Source organism: Callorhinus ursinus, unplaced genomic scaffold (genome assembly GCF_003265705.2).
Source record: "Callorhinus ursinus isolate GAN/ISIS: 27379988/994484 unplaced genomic scaffold, GSC_fseal_2.0 scaffold2, whole genome shotgun sequence".
In the NCBI taxonomy this organism is placed as follows: domain Eukaryota; kingdom Metazoa; phylum Chordata; class Mammalia; order Carnivora; family Otariidae; genus Callorhinus; species Callorhinus ursinus.
Window position 1 is genome coordinate 67,968,941 of NW_027397064.1, and position 16,629 is coordinate 67,985,569.

Consider the following 16,629-nt stretch of genomic DNA (forward strand, 5'->3'; position numbering starts at 1 on the left):
GGTCATGAGTTCAAGCCCCACGATGAGTGTGGAGCCTACTTAAGGGGGAAAGAAAAAGTAATTACAAAAGCAATTCCATTTATAGTAACATTTAGCAGAATAAAATACTTAGGAATTAACTTAACCAAGGAGGTTAAAGAGTTGTACAAAGAAAATTATAAAACACAGTTGTAAGAAATTAAAGAACATAAAAAAATAACATGAAATGGGAAACACATCCTATGTTCATGGATCACAAAATTTAGTATTAAAATGTCAAAACTACCCAAAGTGATCTATAGATTCAATGTAATCTCTATCAAAATTCTAATGATGCTTTCTGCAGAAATAGAAAACCCATCCTTAAAGTCATATGGAATCTCAAGGGACCCTAAATAGCCAAGACAATCTTGAAAAAGAACAAAGCCAGAGGACTCAAACTTCCTGATTTCAAGACTTACTACAAAGCTACAGTAATCAAAACAGTGTGGTATTGGCATAAAAATAGACATACAGACCAATGAAGAGCACAGAGAGCCCAGAAATAAACCCTTTCATATATGGGCAAATAATTTTTAACAAGGGTACCAAGACAATTCAATGGGAAAGGACAATCTTTTCAACAAATGGTGCTAGAAAAATGATATCCACATGCAAATGAATGAAGTTGGAACCTTACCTAACACCTTAAAAATCTGACTCAAAATGGATCAAGGACCTAAATGTAAGACCTAAATGTAAAACCAATAAGAGAAGAAAACAAAGGACAAAAACTTCATAATGTTGATTTGGCAATGATTTCTTGGATATGACACCAAAGGTACAGGTAACAAAAGAAAAAACAGATACAATGGACTTCATGGACATTTTAAAAATTTGTGCATCAAAAGATACTATCAACAGTGTAAAAAGACAACCCACAGAATGGGAGAAAACATTTGCAAATTATATACCTGACAAGGGATTTATATCCAGAAAAAAAGAGAACTAAAACTCAAAAATAAAAAAACATGATTCAAAAATGGACAAAGAACGTGAACAGACATTTATCCAAAGAAGGTGTATAAATGGTCAATAAGCACATGAACAGATGCTCAACATCACTAATCATAAGGGAAATGTAAATCAAAACTACAATGAGATACCATCTTACACCCATTAGGATGGCTACTATAAAAAACAAAAAACAGAAACAACATGGATGTGGAGAAATTGGAACCCTTGTGCACTGCTGATAGAAATGTAAAATGGTAAAGCAACTGTGGAAAACAGTTATGGCCATTCCTCAAATAATTAAAAACAGAATACTGTAAGATCTAGCAATTCCACTTTTAGGTATACACCCAAAAGAATTGAAAGCAGGCTCTCAAAGAAATATTTGTATACCAACGTTCACAGCAACCTTATTTACAATAGCTAAAATGTGGAAACAACCCAAGTATACATCAAGAGATTAAAAGATAAGCAAAATGTGGTACATACATACAATGGAATATTACTCAACCTTAAAAAAGGAAAACCTGCAATATAGTACCACATGGATGAACTAAATATCATGCTAAGTGAAATAAGCCAATCACAAAAAGACAAATACTGTATGATTCCACTTATATGATGGGGAACTTAGAGTAGCCAAAATCAAAGAGAAAGTATAATGGTGATTGTCAGAAGCTGGGGGAGAGGAATGTGGAGTTATTGGATATATATATATATATATATCCACACACACACACATATTAATATCCATCTGATCTGGGTGAGGAAACACATTCTAATTTGGACATATAATAAAATATAAAACTGACAATCTAAAATTTCTGAATATTAAAAAAAATTTTTAAAAACCCCAAAAAAAAATAGTTGCCCCATTTATGACAAAAAGTCAATATATAAATTAACAAAATACTAAAACTGTAATAGAAACATGGGCAAAGAATATAAAGCAAGTAATTACATAAATACATGGTGAAATAAATATGAAAATGTTCAACCTCACTAGCTGACCTTCTTTAATTAAGAAATGCCAATTAACACATTAAGACGTTGTTGTTTTCTATCACACGAGCTTTACAATGCCTAATTTTGGAGTGAGTATTATAAAAGAAACACTCTGAGAACTGTTAGTGAGAATGTGAACTGGTATCATCTATCAGAAAAGCAGCTGAGCAATATCAAGAGCCTTACAACCGCACAAACTTTTTGACCCTACTTTTGCACTCCTAGAAATTATTTAAGTAAACAAGCAGAGATGTTTGCATGAACCAGAATGTTCATGATGCTTCTTTTAATAATGCAAATAAATCAAGGAATAAAATAACAACCAATAATTAAAGAATACTGTTGAATGTTCCTTTCTCTGAAAGACAAATACCATATGATTTCACTCATACGTGGAATTTAAGAAACAAAACAAAGGAACAAAGGGAAAAAAAAGAGACAAAACAGTCTCTTAAATAGAACTAACGGGTGGTTGCCAGAGGAGGTGGGTTGAGGGATGGGTGAAATAGATAAAGGGGATGAAGAGTATACTTATTTTGATGACCACTGAAAAATGTAAAGAATTGTTGAATCATTATATTGTACACCTGAAACTAATAAAACACTGTATGTTCATCATACTTCAATAAAAGTTTAAAAAAAGAAAAGTTCCTTACGCTGAGATCTCAAGATACTTCAGGTGCTAGATGGCTATACCCTAGGCAAAGATACTGAGGTATAGCTCTATTTCAAATAACTTAAGAATTCAATAAGGGGCAATGTATGGAGTAGGAGTGGTCAGGGTAATGAGGTAGTAAAAAGAATCCCAAGACTGTGAGGCACTACCCAGCAAAGCAGACATGATGGTTTTTATTCTTCACCCACTCAAAGTTTCCAAGGCCTTTTAACTGGGCCTGCCTTCATGTCTCATATATGCAATCCTATGACTTTAATAAAAAACTAAGGATTTCACAAATAGAAACTGATACAAATGGTTTTAAGTTAGACTTAAGGTAACCATTGTTAGGCTATGTTTACATTCAACTAAAATGGACATGTGGTGATCACAAATAAATTATACATGTCTCATTTGTACAATGAAAATATCTGAATAAATGCACAGAATTTGAATTACTTCAATCATCTTTCACTTTTTGAGAACTTATTATGTTTAAGAAACTAAGCTAAATGCTGGGTAAAATAAAGTGAAAAACTACACAATGATTAAGTCAAATGAAAACCTAGACCCAAATGTTTTTGAAATTTTACACTTGGCTATTACTACTATAAAAATAAGTAATGGAGAAAATAGTTTCTTTCTGGTGCTTATTTAATCAAACAGCATAGTTTTAAAGTTACCAGCTTATATAGTGTGTGAACTATTCAAGTTCTCTGCTCACCTTATAACAACAATTCCACTACTACCATAATAAACAAGTACAGAAAGTCATTTTTTTTTTTTTTTTGGAGATTGAACATGATGTAACTTAAATTTCAAGGTCCTTTAAAAACAACTATTAGAGGGCGCCTGGGTGGCTCAGTTGGTTGAGCAGCTGCTTTTGGCTCAGGTTATGATCCCAGAGTCCAGGGATCAATCCCTGTGGTCAGCCTCCCTGCTCAGTGGGGAGTTTGCTTCTCCCTTCCCCCTCCCCCCACCCCCATGTTCTCCCTCGCTCTCCTTCTCTTTCCTGTAAGTGAATAAAATCTTAAAAACAACATCTATTTGTTGTACCTGAAGGCACTGGTATAACTAATATGGTATTAAGCAAAAGAAAAACTAAAATAAAAAACTAAAGAAAACTGGCCTGTATTTCACACAATGCCACTATAAAACAGAAACATACATATCACTGATAACAGATAAGTAAAATAAGAAACATCTACGGGGCTCCTAGCTGGCTCAGCTGGTAGATCATGCGACTCTTGATCCTGGGGTCATGAGTTTGAGCCCCACACTGGTGGTAGTTTACTTAAAAAAAACAACAACAACTAAATATTCTGTAACTTTATTGTTAAAAATGTAAATTAATGTTACAATTTAAAAATTGGAATGGTTTAGTTATATACTGCTGTAAAAAAAAGTAACTAAAATATTTGCATATAACCCTCTTATAAAAGAGAAATGGAAATACAGTAATCACATTTGCTACATAACTCCTCAATATTCAACAGGCAACTTTAAAATCACTTACATAACTCTGATTCTTCAAAATAAGTTTATTTTAAAAGGGGAGAAAAATCCACACTTTTAAACTAAGAGTACAAAATCAGCTATTAATAGAACTGTAAGATAAATTGGTGAGCCAAAGACACAAGCAGTGCAACCAACCTTTATACATACCATGAAAATCTGCCCAACTGGTCTTATAACACCTATTATGACTCCATGAAAGCATTAAACTTATCTCTGTACAATGAGTTTTGATCTGCCATGTTTAGTAAAACAGAAATTAACATCCAGATCCACAAATTTTAAGTGTGGTTAACTTAAATGAGATACAGTTCCCCACACCCCACCCCATTTAGAAGGTTAAAATCTTATCCAGCATAAAAAGCTGTGAGTTTTACTTGGGCAGCCCTTGTTGACTAAGTGTTAAAAAAAAAGGCATTTGCCATTACAACAGGATAAAACTAACGCCTTTAAGTGTTACCTACTCAGGCCTTTTAACAAATTTGTTAACACTATTAGTTATATTACTCCACCTTTCTCTTAGTGTGAACTGGTATCAATTATTTAGCCAATTTTATTATGTTATTAAAATACCTGCTGATTAAACATGAACCAAAGTGTCACTTAAAAGAAATGTAAAATAAATAGTTATCACTGAACTGCAACACTCTAAAACTATCTAAAAATATAAAGTTAACTTGGGAAACAACACAACATTTCAAAATTTGTTAAAAAGTTGTTCTAGGATTTAAATATTACACAGCCTTTATCTTTATAATGGCTGTTTAAAGGTATATATTTGGTTCTGCATCACAGAATTAAGATCTTTAAAATATGTATTTTTCAACAAAGAGAAAATAAATTTTATTAACAAATGGAGGTGACTACGTTTTTAAAAAACAAAACCTAAACATATACTGAATAGTTGACAGAAAAATTTTAATTTATGGTATCCAATATCACCCAAATTTGACAAATACTGTAAAAAAATTTAAAAATTTGATGAAACTACCACCTTCAGTTTCTGCAATTAAAATACCCTGAAAAAAAATCAAGTGAACACAAAATAGGTGAATTCAAACATATACAAATAACTACCATGGTATTGTTTATCTACTATCTAACAAGGTAAGAAACAACCTTTTAATACTTTAATTTTGTGAGTATTAAACAACTAGTGTGAAAAACAAGCTGCATGTAAACTATTTCTACTGCCTGAGCTTCAATGACTAGCTGAGGCAACCTGTTATAGGAGGTGTTAATTGGCAATAGGAGTACAAGTCAGAAGCATGCTCCCCATCGTCCTAACCCAGCAAGGCTAGGTCATTAAAGTGGAAATGAATTCTTTCATGTCGACTTAACCCCTTCAATGCATGATTTCAGCTGTTTTCTCTCAATTAATTTAAAAAACTTGTTACTTTTTAGAGTTAAAAAAAAAATGTTCCCAAAAAAGGTCCTTTGGCTGACAGTTCCAATGACTATATTATTCAGAAGAGTAGAGCGAGTTAATTGCAATATAATATTGCAACTCTCCCTTATGAAAAATATAGAAACTAGTTATGTTTGCTTGTTTTAACACTGTAAAGAAGATATAGGAAATAGCGTTTAGAAATAGCTTAGAACCATTTAGTCATATAGGGTTTTGATTTACATTTGTGTTTAAGGATCCAACTATCCTATGATAACTTAATCATCTTAACCCTGGGATAGGGCAATATTAATTTTTTTATTCCTATATGTCCATATAAGAATCCTCAATTTAAAAATGTTTTGAAATATATATGAGTTAAACACCTTTCTAATTATGTTTTATTATTCTGATAAGGTGCATAGTCACAGCATATCCTAATGACTGGTTGCCAAAAAGTCTAAATTCCTTTTATGGCATGATCTTAGAGGTTTCCAGATGGCACATTAATTCTTAAGAAAAAAAAAATACAAAAAGAAGGAAAGAAAAATAAGAATGAAAATGTCAAAATAATGATGCACTGCTTTCAAAATGCCATATTTATAAATACTAATATTCTTATATATTTTAAGCATTACAGGCATTTTAAATAAAATTCAATTATATAATATTCTAAATATTACAATTAAAAAATTAACATACTTATGCTACATCTTTCATCTCTGTGTAACCCTGAAAATATTCCTTTAGTGAAAATAGTACCAGAGTAAGAACTAAACATTAGAAAACGTGTAAGACCTAACACTGTGTACCTTGTGATAAATCAATAAAAAATTACTAACATGACAATATAGAGATAATCTCATTCACTGTTGTAATATAGCTGGGCTCTTGAGTAATTATAACTAAAAATATGCTTACTAAAAACTTGGTCAGCAAGGTCTTAGATAATAATGGGCAATATAATGGTTCAAGGATATCAAAAAACAGAAATTATACTACAACTGATTCTATATTCCTTTCCCTACCTCACCCACTCTTCTTCCAAGTCTTCCAATTATTTGACAAGCTCAGTTCTTGCTTCTATGAAAATTGACTTTCTTTCCCTAGGCCTACTGACCTCCTCCAATACAGCAAACCTAAGTAGCTGCCCTGGAACCAATATTTTGAGAACATAAAAATTTCAGTGGGAGAAAAGGCAGTGGGGTGAGGCTTAGGGTGAGGGTAAGATGACATTTATAACATCACCTGGTTATGAAGACAACTGATCAAAGTAATATAGGATCTGAAAGCCTAATGCACATTGCCCGATCTGACATTTCTTTCTCTTTGAGATACTCATTTTAAAATAATTTTTACCTACTTAAAAGTGTGTGTGTGACATATGCTGTAAGCACCAATCACTTCAGACATCTATGAAATCCATCTCACCGGTAGAAGGATCTACTGTCTCCCACTCTGGATGACTTTCACTCTGCTTCTTAGCAAAGAGGAAGGAGCAAGCACAATGCTTGACTTCCTTTGTTATACAGAAGCATCATTCACAGATCATCAGTTAGTCAAACTTCAGAAACCAGAAGATAACTACAAATGTTAATGGGGCACCTGGGTGGCCAGTCAGTTAAGCATCTGTCTTCAGCTCAGGTCACGATCCCAGGGTCCGAGTCCACATCCACATCCGGCTCCCTATTGGGAGCCTGCTTCTCCCTCTCCCTCTCCCTCTGGCTGCCACTCCCCTTGCTTGTGCTTGTTCTCTTTCAAATAAATAAATAAATAAAATCTTAAAAAAACAAACAAACAAATGTTCAGGAGTGGCTAAAAGCATGCTATCTTTTATAACTGGAAATTAATTCCCACAATCAAGCAGAACCTTGAACGTCCTATAACAGACCATTAAGTTTTATCAAAACTGTTGCACAACAGACACTACAACTAGCTTTTACTTTAAAGTGCTTATAGTCATGGATGCCCCTTTCTTCTTTTACAGTGTTCAACTACAGTACTATTTATTTATGAATTTAAATTATAAAACACGCAAAATATAAGTCAGCTACAAACTGATTATTTTGGGAAGCATTCATAATCCATTAGCCCACCTTCTGAATTATATACTACATAATGACATGTATGAAACGTTACACACACACACAGAATGTTTTTATTTATTCACTCAACAACCACAGAGCCCACTCGCTAGCTAAACAAAGGCAGACAGGTCTTGGCCCTTAAAGGTTTATAAACTAGAAAGTAATCCAGAAAGAGAAAAAAAAAACCCATAAATGCAATATAGTAGATTAAGTGCAAAAATAGCCACATGTATAAGGGGCACAATGTATAAGAAGCACAGAAGTCAGAGCAATCTATTTGATAAAATCTTTCTATAGGCTAAGAATTAAAGAATATGCAGAATTTTTTCAAGCCAAAAAAGGGTAGGGGAGTGTTAGGAAAAGGCATTCCAAGAAAAAAAAAAAAAAAAAACGACTTATTTATTTTTAAATGACACATTTAGAGGCACAAAGACACAAAACAGAAATCATCCTGCACATTACTGTTTCAGGCTTTTTAAATAATAAAATGCGCTAAAGCATGGGTTCTTTTTTTTTTAAGATTTTATTTATTTATTTGACAGAGAGAGACACAGCTAGAGAGGGAACACAAGCAGGGAGAGTGGGAGAGGGAGAAGCAGGCTTCCCGCGGAGCAGAGAGCCCGAAGCGGGGCTTGATCCCAGGACCCTGGGACCATGACCTGAGCCGAAGGCAGACGCTTAACAACTGAGCGACCCAGGCACCCCTAAAGCATGGGTTCTTAAAATTAAATATGTTAATATTGCTTCTATTTCAATGGGTGTTTTTCTGAGAATATGACTTTTTGATAAAGGCCATCTCTAAAAGAAATGCTTTTTCTTAACCACACTTTTCCCTTTATGAAAAATATTTAGCACTTTAGAATATAAATGAGTCTGGAATTCTGAGATGCTTTAAAATATATATATAGTTACAAGACAGTAGAGGAGAACATGTGTTTTTCCACACAAAATGTTATCTTAGGGGTAACCTAGGTGGCTCCGTGGGTTAAGCATCCGACTCTTGATTTTTGGTTCAGGTCATGATCTCAGGATCGAGAGATCAAGCCCTGCGTCAGTCTCCACCCTGGGCTTGGAGCCTGTTTAAGATTCTCTGTTCCTCTCCCTCTGCTCCTCCACCACCCCCCGACTTGCACACATTCTCTCTCTAAACAAAACAAAACAAAACAAAAAACAAACCAAAACAAAAAACCCCAAAACAAAATGTTATGCAGCGTCTCTTTGGTTTATAGATTTTGTACAAATATTATATGAGGCCAAGGACTATTTCTCTTTAACATATAGTTCTCAAAATAAAATATTGTTTTAACAAACAATATTATAAAAAGCTGATTACCTGACATTCAAGCAATGGATACCACTGGAAAAGAAGACACAGAGTTCAAGGCTAGGATTAGCTGGATCACTAATCAAAGATGCTAAGAGTAAGTGGATACTACTGTGATCAGCTGTTATAGCCACTGAACAGCCATAAAAACCAGGCCTTAGAGGTGTTAACAGAGAATACTAATATTCTTGCCTGTTTGGGTGTATCTTGCTTTACATTTTTCAAATACGTTACATTTGCATCTTATTCTGTGTTTTTCAAATATGTTATTTATATCACCTAATGAAAGAAGAGAAAAGCCAGGAACAATATAAGAACAACTACTACACAGGAGAGGGAATCCAAAAAAAAATGGGTTAATGTGGGCATGACTAGGAGGAAATAAAAAAGACAGGAAAGCTCTGTGTGCAACACACTATGACAAGCACTAGGTATATGATGAACGAATTAGATGTGGTGCTATTCCTTAACATGTATGTTGGAGACAGATAATACAAAAGTAAATATAAAAATGAGTGTATAATTATAACTTGAGTTTGGTATCAAAATAGGAAAGAGAACAAGCTTTGGAGATGTAATAAAAACAAGGCCTATTTTCAAAGAGCCTTCCCCAGAAAGCAAATAAGCAATGAACATGTAAGCCAGGGATTCCTAACCTTGTTTATTCCTCAGAATCCCCTGGAGGACTTAAAAAATTCTGATGCCTGGACCCACCCTCAGAGATTCTGATTTAAATTGCTCTGGAGTGAGTCTCAGGATCTCTTATTTTTTCTAACATACAGCCAAGATAGAGAACCACGGATATAAACTTATAAACCAAAGGATTTCATTATTTTGAGGTTAATGAAAGTATTGGGGTAAGTTTGCCTGGCTAACTGGCTAGGAATTTGAGAGATCTAGAGCCAATCGCCAAACAAATCACATTCAACATTACAACAAGGTTTTATAATAATCTCAATTCAATGAAATGCAGAGGTTTTACAAAATGTTGCAGAAGTACGAAGAAGAGATTAATCAGGTTTGAAGGCATCATGTGTGGTAATTACTGTTACCCACCAAATATTTCTGGTCCTTCTCTCCAGCCCATAATAGGAGGGCACCTCCTTGACCTCCTCTTAAAGTTAGATGTGAACATATGACTTGCTTTAGCCAATGAAATATAGAGGTGACCTGTCATTTCCAGTCAGAGCTTTTTAAGAATCAGAGTTCAATGATAACATTCTGTCAGCTTGAGTCCCAGAGTAAGGATGACACACAGAATGGCACCCAGCTGATCCATGACAGACATATAAGCAGAAGTGAAAAAGAAAGCTTTGTAGTTTTAAGTCACTGAGATTTAGGGGTTGTTCTTGAAGCATAACCCAGCCTTCCTGACTGACACACCATAGAAGACTTCCAGAGGAAGAAGATTATTTAAGCAGTCCAGAAGGAAAGTTAAGAAGTATAATTCAGGGGCATATGGCTGGCTCAGTCAGAAGAGCATGTGACTCTTGATCGCAGGGTTGTGAGTTTGAGCCCCACACTAGGCACAGAGATTACTAAGAAAAATAAAGAAAAAATAAGTACCATTCATTAGACAAACAATGGGGACAAAGGTCATTTGTTTTCAGAGACTACCTTATACAAAGTCATGAATGAATAAGAAAGATGACATGGGACACTTGAGGAATTATAAAATAGCATAATATGGCTAGTTTAGGATATGAGGTTGGAGCAAGAGATAAAGCTGAAAAAAGACAACTCATAAAGGACTAAAGATCTAGACAAGAGATCAACTCACAAAAAGGTCAAAGCAGCCATTCCACAAAACAGTTCACATACGAGTCCTCAATCTTCTTTCTGCCCTGTTACACCTAAGTGAAGACCCATTTTCACCAGTAACAATGGCATACTATTGTATGTATCAGTTTAGAAAGCTCTAGTCGATTTTGATCCACTTTTAGGAGAGATGGCCCTCCCCCTTCCCTAGGCCCTTAAGAAACACTACACTTTGGCTTGAGGACTGTATTTACCCTACAGTGAAGACGACTGAGGCCTTATGAAAGATGTTTAAACAAATGAATAAAATAATTAGTTCTGCATTTTAAAAAGGACTTGCATTTCTGGTGGCAGAAAGATTTACTAAGGGATACTGTGACAAGAAGGGTACAGATAAAGATAATGTAAAGGCCTGAATTAAGCAGAGGCAATGACAAAAGAAATACATTCAAGAGACTTTAAGAAAACAGACCACAAACTACAATTCTTGAGGACTAACAATACAGAGGAAATGGAGGAGTACACTGTGACTGCATGTTTTTCCTGGAGAAGCTAGGTAAATATTAATACCATTAATCAAGACAGGAAATACCTTCAAGCCATATCCAAAATCTCCAAAATCCATTTCTTACCACCAGAATCTTACTGCTTACCACCATAGCTCTCTGATAACTATAACTGTTACAGAGACATGAAATCCATCTATATCTCATTTTACGTAATTTTGTTTCTCCTCTTATTAGAAATTATCTGAGATCTCCTTTCTTTCCTAATACTTTGATTAAGCAAGACCTGACATTACAAAGTTCAAATTTAATTTCATGCAACTTTAATAACATTATATCTAGTACATCTGCAAATAGTGGTTTAGGCCTGCCTAAAGAGGAACAATTTAAGACTATCAAAAACCATGAAAGCAATCAGTTACTCACTCAAAATTAAACACAGTAACAGCTATTCTTAGCAGGACTAGTATTCTTCCTTCTCAATATAAAGCCTGAAGTTCTTTATCCCCCAGCAGAATTGATGAATAAAAAAAAATACATAATTCTCAGTTAAATTTGAATTTCAAATAAATGAATATTTCTAACATGTACATTCCTTGCAATATTTGGGACATACTTATATTTTTAAAATACTTATTGTTCATATGGAATTCAAATTTAACTGGGCATCCTATGTTTTATTTTGCTAAATACAGCAACCCTATTCCCAAGTAACTATTAAGTACCCTTTTTTAAAAATATTTATTTATTTATTTGAGAGAGAGAGAGAGAGAGAGAGACGCACATGCGTGCGCACACACCTGAGAGCACACACATGAGTGGGAGCAGGGGCAGAGAGGCACAGAGAGTGGGAGAGAGAGAATCTCAAGCAGACTCCCTGCTCAACGCAGAGCCTGACACAGGGCTCGATCTGAGCCAAAACCAAGAGTCACTGCTCAAACAACTGTGCCACCCAGGCACCCCTATTAAGTACTTCCTAATCTAAGTCCATATTTTAAGTCTCTTTCCCATTTTATTTGTTCTGCCTAGCTTAAGCCGGAGGCAACTTTATATTACTACACATACCAGTAACTTTTTAAAAACCTACTCCTACTTCTGGGGGCACCTGGGTGGCTCAGTCGGTTAAGCAGCTGACTCTTCATTTTGCCTCAGGTCAGGATCTTAGGGTCTGGAGATTGGGCCCAGCTTTGGGCTCGTGCTCAGCCAGGAGGCTGCTTGAGGATTCTCTCTCTCCCTCTCTCTGCCCCTCCCCTGGCTCCCGAGTACACCCTTCTCCTCCCTCATAAATAAATAATAAATCTTAAAAACAAAACTAATGCTACTTCTTTATCTTTAAATAAGTAATACTTTCAAGACTCAAGCACCCTGACCAAAAGGTCATTGAGTTCCCTTTAATAAAAAAATACAAGTGAAATTATCATCTTAATAATATACACATATTCCTGTTCTTTTGGAAATTAGCGTCTACTTTGAAATGTCTTCTCTTACCAGATGCTAAAATAATCATTCATTAACCAACAAATATGTCTTTTACTTTAGGCAACAAAACAGTTCAGAGTACACTGTCTCCAGCTGGTCTCTCCAACCTCTGACCCAAGTCTAGCTGACAGTAGAGTCTCCATGCAGGCCCTGAGCAGTGCCTCCTTAGCTCCCCTAGATTTTCTTTGCTACAAACTCTTCTCCTTATTATGTCATTAAGTCTCCATTTAGTAAAATACTCTGTAAGGGCTTTGCATTCACTTGTTTGTAACTCCACCACAACATCTGGGGGAATGCTCTGCATATTACTACTGCTCCCTGATAGAATGTCTTAATAGAGAAGTCAAAAAGTTGAGAAGGCTATGGGCATAACTGAAAGAATTCCACACTAGATAAAGATTACCCAACACCCACACAAAAGATGCTCAATAAATAACTCTTCAATCTCTTTATAAATAAATGCCGTTTTAGCTTTTATTTTTGATCACTATCTCACCCACAAACATGCCAGCAGCAGGCATTCTGATGCCTCTGTGAGCCAAGCGTACATGAAAATGCCAAAGGCAATCCTTTGCTTGTGTGGTCTCCATTAAGAACTTTAGATCCCTTCTCTCAGAAGGATAAATATATCCAAAAGGCAGAATAAATGAGAGACTACAGAAAAGGAAACTAATATGCTTGAAGCATACTAGAAAGAGAACAAGAAGCTGAGACAGTAAACCAAGTAGGTAGCAGACTGGGCCCAAGGGTTATTCATTTAGACAACTGATCTGTCTCGGGCCTAAGAGTAGAAAGTTGCTTTCCAGGGCGTGAGAGAGGCCAACGAGGCACCTCTATCAGCAGTTGAGAGGAAGAGAGGGCCAAGTGACAACTATCTGCAGCATGAAGAACTAATGTTCTTTTCTAGTCATTGTTAGTTTGTTACTTTTAAACTTTGTTTCTTTTAAAACATAAAATATTTAAGAGGTACAAAAGATCTAATATTAATGCAATATACTCTCATTACCCAGCTTATGAAATAAAACATCATTAAAACAGTTGGGCTGAAGTTCCTTTGTCATCCTCTCTGACTGAATGCATCCTCTCCATACCCCCAGTTGTAGCCACTACTCTAATTTTGGTGATTATCATACATTTCTTTATACCTTCATTATAAAAGTATATGTAGATAAAGTATTATAGTATTTGCATGTTTTAAATTCTATATAAAAATTTCATATAGAATGTACTATTCCTCCATTGCTTTATTCATTATATTAGTGTGGATTAATCATGTTGGCATGTGAAGATCACCTTCTTTATAAAAATTCCCCTATTAAGCAAAATTATGTACACATTCTCCTACTGATGGACAATTAGGTTGTTTTCAATTTCTTGATATTATAAAATAGAGATCAAAACTACAGCCTGTGGGTGAGCCAGCTGACTGTTTTTGAAAATGAAGTTTTATTGGAATGCAGCCAGGCCCATTCATTTTTTTTTTTTTTTTTTATGTATGGTTGCTTTAACACTACAGTGGTAGAGCTGAATTGAGTAATTGCAACAGAGAACATTTGGTTCTGAAGCCTAAAATATTTACAATCTGGCCCTTTAAGGGAAGGATACCAACCCCTGTTATTAACAATGCTGTTATGAATGTTCCCCTATCCATGTGGGAGACTTTCACTAGGGAACATAATTAGGAAAAGATCTGCTAGGTTGTAGAGTAGGCCAATCTTTATCAATCCTAGATTTTTCCAAACTATTTTTCCAAGGTGCATGGTTATACACTTTCACAGACCGTTCATGTTTCTTCCAATGTTTGTATCTTTTGCCCATTTAAATATGGACATCTTTCTTTCTGATTTGTAGAAGCTAAATATATATGTAGATAACTACTGCTTTGTCCACTATGTTAGATATCTCTTTCCCAATCTGTGGCTCACCATTTTGCTTCTTACCTTCATGTCTCAGCTGCATCTGAAAAATGAGGATTATAACATAACCCAACTTCATACAGCTGTTGTAAAGAGTACCTGAGTTAATAGATTTAAAGTATTTAAAACAGTGTCTGGCTCATGTAAGTGCTCTACAAATGCTAACTATTTATTCTACAGTGGTGTTTTTGGAAAATGAATTTTAAATTTCAACATAAATTAATCAATCTATCCCATTAGTGTTTGTGCTATCTTGTTTAAGAAATCCAACCCTACACATTCAATTATGTGTCCATTAAGCAATATACGTCTCAACCTAACTTGTTTATTTACTACCTCTGAATGCTAAGAAATAACACTTTCAGTTAACATGGTTTCAATTAACTATTCAGTTTCAACATGTTTTCTTCAGTATAATTTTAATATTGATCTCTATGAAATTCAAGTAGAAAATACAAACTCATCGAGAATATCTAGTCCAACACAAGTTCTGCCCCTTTGTGCAGTGGCAGTATCGTAGCCAATGAGGTTTATCCAGGGCGTGATTATTGCTAATTGAAAAAGTAAATAAAAGAGGGATCCGTTCATGTCTAAGATATAGTAACAGAGACTAAATTTACATTCCCACCTAAAATAAATAAAAAATGGATAAAACTATATAAAACAACAATTTGTAGGACATGGCTGATCAGGCAACAAAGGACAGTGATAGTTGAGGACTGTGAAACACAGAGGTAATACCACCCAAGCTTATTGCCTTAAGACAGTTTCCAGGCTACAGTGCAGGAGGAAGGAAACCAGGCAGAGAGTCTAGTGGACTCCCTAAATTGACATGATGGAGCTGAGATTCCTGGGAAACCAAAGTAGGTAGAGCTATAAGGATGGAGTACTGATAATAGCTAAGAAAATAGCTGCTAAGAGAGAAAACTCTGGAGATCTTGAGGGTCCTCCTTGAGTATTCAGCTGAGTACTGATAAGTGCATGTGTGTAAAGAAACTACCAAAGGCTGGGGAAAGGATTAGAGAAGAATACCTGCCTCTCACACAGCACTGAAAATAGTGTCTGTTCCCACCAACCAAACTGAAAAACCTCCAATGCAAAGGCATCGATTGACAGAAGGGTCTAAGCACTACTCCAGACTCACCTTATAATTTTTTAAAAGCAAAACTAGAAAGAATCAAACAGATTCCAAGTAACTTACTGTATCTCATAACAAATATAAAGAATATTTATAAAAGTAAAAAACAGCCAGCATACAAGGCAAAATTCAGTCAGGCACTAGTGAAAAATTACCAGGCATGCAAAGAAGAAAACATAACCCACAATGAGGAGATCAATCAATCAACTGAAACCAATCCAAAACTGACAAAGATGTTAAAATTAGCAGACAAGGACACTAAAGTGTTATTATAATTGCTAAAACGTGGAGACATGGAAGACAAAAAATGACCCAAATCCAAGTTCTTGAGGAGAAAAATGCAGTAAGTCAGTGGCGCTAGGATGACATAGGCATGAATTCAGAGAGGCTTGGTAGAGCTTTAAATCTACAATGTCCATGGCTGGCCAAAAGGTGAAAAAATATTTTAAGGTGAAAAATACACTGGATGGGATTAATGGAAGATTAAATCTTGCACAAGAAAAAATGGGTTAACCTGAAGATACAGGAATAGAAAATGAAACACAGAGGCCAAAATGATAGGAAAAAAAATTAACAGAGCCATAAATAAACTATGGGACAACTACAATTAGAAAAATATATATGTCTTTGGGATCCTTGAAGGGGGGGGCGATAGGAAAACAGAAAAATATTTAAAGAATATCAAAATTTGTTGAAACTTGATGAAAATAATAAACCTACAGATACAGAAATCTCAAAAAACCACAAGCTCAAGAAACACAAAGAAAACCACATCAACGCACATCATAACTAAAGACCAGTGATAAGAGAAAAATCTTAAAAGTATTACAGAACTAGGATAAATACAGAGATCAATAAAACGAATTAAAGTTCAGAAATAAATCCTA

The 16,629-nt window shown here is 34.9% G+C and overlaps 1 protein-coding gene and 1 pseudogene across 3 annotated transcripts in view; one reads left to right on the forward strand and one right to left on the reverse strand.

Annotated features, from left to right (window-relative positions):
* The window catches only part of PSMD14 (proteasome 26S subunit, non-ATPase 14), a 99,963-nt gene that overhangs the window by 50,623 nt on the left and 32,711 nt on the right, over positions 1 to 16,629 (reverse strand). The window lies entirely within an intron of this gene.
* Positions 15,099 to 15,178, forward strand: LOC112810395 (U4 spliceosomal RNA; annotated as a pseudogene).